Genomic DNA, 5323 nt, shown 5'->3' with positions numbered 1-5323 from the left:
ACCCACTTCATAAGTGAATGCCCTTCCTGAAAATAAGGTAAAATCCACTCAAGTAAAGAATCACCACCCTTGTACTTTTTAAGATAATTGAAGTCAGGACAGGAAGAAACAAATTTATCAAAATTCTTGATTTGTAAATAGCATTCTGGAAGACCATTCTGGAAGCTTGCCTAGAGAAAGCCCTCATATAGGCATTTATGATTTGCAGGATATTTGAAAGCAGCAGTTATTCTTATAGTCTTTAACAATCAATAATTATCAGAATAATCACTGTCAACTGGCAGAGATTTTTACAAAGGTCATGGCCCCACATTCCTTACTTCAGGAAAATGTCCTCAAAGCAGATTAAAAAATTATAATAAAAATTTTAGAAGGAAGCTAGCTAATAGGAGCTGGAGTCAAATTATTCTCTTTTAAGTTTGTGGGAAATCAAAGCAAATAATACATGAATGTGTTGCATCAAGTCCTAAGGATGGCTACAAAGATGCTCAAAGGATGTGTTGCATCAAGTCCTAAGGATGGCTACAAAGATGCTCAAAGGACTGGAGTACCTCTCCTATGAAAACAAGCTGGGAGATTTGAGGTTGCTCAGCCTGGAGAAGAGAAGGTTCCGTGGAGACCTTAGAGCAGCATTCCAGCACCTAAAGAGGTCTCCAAGAGATCTGGAGAGGTACTTTTTTACAAGGGCATGTAATGACAGGAAAAGGGGGAATGCTTTAAAGGGTGGATTAGATATTGGGAAGAAGTTCCTCATTGTGCGGGTGGTGACACACTGGAGCAGGTTGCCCAGCGAAGCTGTCGCTGTCCCATTCCTGGCAGTGTTCAAGGCCAGGATGGGGCTCTGAGCAGCCTGGTCCAGGGGAAGGTATCCCTGGCTTTGGTAGGGGGTTGGAAACAGCTGATCTTTAAGATCCCTTCCAATCCAAACCATTCTATGAATAGTATTAATTCTATTAATAATGGCTAAGAAAAATAGTCAAGGTTTTTGGTGATCCAATTTCCAGGAGGGGTTAATACTACAGGTATTAACAGGTTCAAGAAGCTCCAAACAAATAGTATTAGGATGAATGAAAATTAATCCCCAAAGGGAATTTCCTCTCTCAACAGCAGTTGGTTCATGCACTGAAAGCCATACATAGAATTTTCTGTTCTTTGCAATGTTTTATCCATTGCAACGCTAATGTGGTGTTTTTTGTAATTCACCTAAGTAATCTGATCCTGCACATCTCTAAAAATACCTCAGGGTTTCTATGGATCATTTCTTCAAAACCAAAATTTTATTTATTGCTTTTAATTATTTAACTTGTTAATTTCAAAAAGTTCCTCTCTTACTACTAATATATCACATATAAATAGACATTCTGATATGTACTTGCTTACATACAGACGTATATATAAGTACAGACACACACAACTTTTTCTCCAAGTACCTATTTCCCATTTTAACTGTGTAAGACAGATCTTTTCTCTCTCTCTGCACACAGAATCCCCTCTATCTTCTCCCAGGACTTGGCATCATATGCCAACTGTCCCCTTCTGGGAATGGATACAGTGGGAGAATATCCCACTCTCCAAAAAAAAACCAAAAAAAAAAAAAACAAAAAAAAACAAAAAAAAAAAAAAAAAAACCACCAAAACAGTGCTACATATTTTGTGTTGTTCTTTTCATACCAATAAGGACATTTTGATTTTAACACGTGTATATCATAGCATTGACATCTGCCCTCAGGGTGAGGTGTCCTTTTACTCCACTTACAACTGTATCAAACATTTCAAATTATTGCCAGTTTCTCCCTCATAAGTAGGAACCTTTCATATGTTTCCTATCTAACTGACATAATGACAATACGATGGCCAGATTTTTAGCCAGGCTTCTGATTTTTTGAGTCCACCACCACGGAGGTGTAACATAGCTCATTTGGACATCAAACATCTGGAGTGCAACAGTCATTGTTTGCTCTGTTGTTTATGTCATTATGGCCATGTGCCACTATGAGAAGGACATGAATTTAAACTGTCAGAAGGAGAGAGACCCACACTGAGTTTCTGCTTTTTTCCCACAGTCAACCTGGCATTTCTTTCTTTTTTTTTTCCCCCCAATTACTTCTCTTTAAGGAAAAGGGGAAAATTTGAAATATGTTCTACATTACATAGTGAAAACAATATTGTTCAGTATTAGAATACATTTCGTTTGAGGCAGATGATGCTTACAAGAAGAACCCTCTTATAACATGAATTTACTCAACTATGCACAATGATTTCTTGACCAGTGGCCTGCAAAACTCAAACAGCAACATGCAAGGCAAAAAGTAAAATCATGGTGTACAATGAAGGTTGATATTATCCAATATCCCTCTTAATTTGAAAGAAAATAGACCATAAAAATACTCATATGTGGTTGATCAAAGGCCATCTACATTATTAATTATCAAAAGACACTGCTATGACAATGAATATATTAAAAAACTAAAGAGAAAATCTTCATTAATTAAAATGTAGTTCTTCTCTTGGGACTATATCATTCAGCTTTTTTTTAGAGCATAGCACAAGCTATTCTCTATTCTTCTATGAATTCAAAAGCAGTTGAAATTGGACATTCAATGGCATTGTATGATCATCACTTCAATTGCTCATATAAGGTTCTGTCTTTCTTTTGCCTGTCCTAACATTTGAGCTACACCTTGCTGCCCTGCAGAAGGTTTGGTACATGTATGCTAAACTCTAGAAGTATTTGCTCAGCATTACAGTTAGCACCTTAGAATTTCTCCTATTCAGCCTTTGCCTTGACCTTTTCATTGCCTTTTGTGCTAATTTTGCTGTTGGTTGCTGTAGTCAGACATCCTGTTTTTTCTTCGTAGATGCCATTCATGGCATCTTACAGAGAGGCACAATTAAAAAACCTCTAAAGTTTCAGATACTAAACTTTTTAAATTTTCCCAATATGCTTCTGGAGCCCTAATAATCATCTGCTGAAGAAAACTGACAGCACTCATTAAATAGGTGGGCAAATTATTTTAAGAATTTTTCTTTTCCAAAATAAAAAAAAAAAACCCACCAAATATAAATATCTCCAAAATATTCTTCAGAAACAGTTCTGTTTTTATCATTTATTCTCTACATAACTTTTCTTCATGTACACATTATTGTTATTGACAGCAATTTTAAAGCCATTTTAAAAAAGAAATTAAACAGTGAATCAATAAAAAAGTAGCTATTTACTGTAGATTATTACTTTATCATTCTCATAATTATAATAATGGTAGCTGATGGAAATTCTATTTATGTGAATCATTTTATACTTGTTATTTATTATTATTAATGTTACCATTATTATCTTCTTACCCTTCAGTTCACAAGATGTATCTCCTCAGTGAATTTTAATTTCAATATCTTGCTATTATACTGTACATAATCCTATCAAAGACTGTCCTTCATGCAACATTTTCAGTGATATATTATCACAGAGACCATTAATGAATGAGCTTCATATCTCACTAATACTGTTTTAGATACTATTTTTATTAATTTTCTAAGCTGTAATTCTTCATACAGTACCTATGTCTGTCTTCCATTAAAGTTGTGATTTTGATTTTAACATGAGGATTTCAAAGGGAGGCATTAACTTTGTCTTTAAAAATACATTTTATTTCATAGATTCTAAATGACGATATTATAACATCCGTGCTTTTTTCTTTCAGATGGTTTTACAAGTTTATTTTCATATTTTTCCTTAGTTTTATTTTTATCAGATTCCTGTAAATAATATAATATATTTTTTACAAATTATGTTTCTTATAGCATGCCATATGGATGGAAAAAATATAACTGAAGAAATTGCTGTTTTTCTTCTGAGTTGTGAATTATTATAAAGAAAGGAAGATAAATATTTATCAGTTTCTAAGCATATGTTACAAGTGATGAAAATAACATTACATATTGTAAGTTTCTATTAACTAATTTTTCAAATAAATGCCAATTTTATTTATAAGGGACTACTATTATGATCAATGTGCTCATTTTCCTGGTTTTTTTTATTTGTTCTTATGGTTTGATGTTCAGATTACTGGAAGAAATGCCATTATACATCAGTATATGATATTCACCTCTTCAAATACTTTAAATATGATTACTTCAGTTCACTGCACTGTCAAAGATGAAAAATAACTTTGGTTTAGAATATCAATTTAAGGGCACAACATCCTTATTGGCATTTTGAGACCTGATTTCACCCATCTCATACTGTTGTTTAATCTTTTTTGCATATATTAAGGCATTGTGACAGTATGAGATCAGTGGCCAATATTAGAAGGTCTTTAAAGCTGCAAGATGGATAGAAAATGTAAACAAGTCTTATAGAGTTTCTGAAAATTATTAAATATACATGTACTTTGCAGTTTAGATTAATAGCCAAGGAAGGATGCATCATTACAGTAACATAAACCTATGATATATTTAACAAACAGGATGCCATTGTGCATAAACAAAACATAGCCCTGTGACTATTTTGTAAATACATACATCATTAATCATTGTACTGAACATATTATATTTGCCTATTTTTAAAGTGAATCGCACTAAAAAAAAAATCAAAATCTATGAAGAAAAAGTAACTTGCTTGTGTGGCATACTGCAGAAAATCATATAACTTCATTTGCATAGCAATGTGAAAATGTGAAAAATCTAGAAATAGACATTAAAAAATTTTGTACCACTTATTTAGCAAAGCTTTTTCCTGTGAAAAGTATATGAATACACATGAACATGAACAATTATTTGTCTGTTACAGCAAACTCACAGTTATGTGAGATTATTTTTTTTTAACATTTGACTTTTTCCAATGGCACTTCTAGAGCCTTTCAGGTTTAAATGTTTCTATTGATTTTTATGTCTGGATTTATTGTGCACATATAAGCATCACAGTAGAGCAGTTTGTCTAATATCTTAGGCAAAGCAGTGTGATGTACAAAAGCCAGAGGATTTTACTTCAGCTCACATATAAAAGGGAAGGTGTACACTGATGGACCAGCTCATCGTGGTGCTTAAGCACATGCCTAAATGTAGGCATGAACTGCAATGTGCTTAAAGCACATCAAGTGCTTGAGTCCTGGATGAACCAAGGATTTAATTTGGTTTATATTATTTTGGAATCCATTTTTTATGTACTTAGTTTTCAGTATTTACCATTTGGTTAGGCATTCCAAATGGATTTCTTCTCCTCACAGCATACACAGCTCTACCCTTTGTGCTTAAGTATGACTAATTTAGCTGAGGCTTGTAATGCTGATAAGATACAGGCATTGCATCTTTATTAAGATAGTGACTT

The sequence above is a fragment of the Anomalospiza imberbis genome, chromosome 5 (genome assembly GCF_031753505.1).
Source record: "Anomalospiza imberbis isolate Cuckoo-Finch-1a 21T00152 chromosome 5, ASM3175350v1, whole genome shotgun sequence".
Taxonomy (NCBI): Eukaryota; Metazoa; Chordata; class Aves; order Passeriformes; family Viduidae; genus Anomalospiza; species Anomalospiza imberbis.
The sequence above is the reverse complement of the archived record's forward strand: the minus strand, read 5'-3'. Positions refer to the sequence as shown.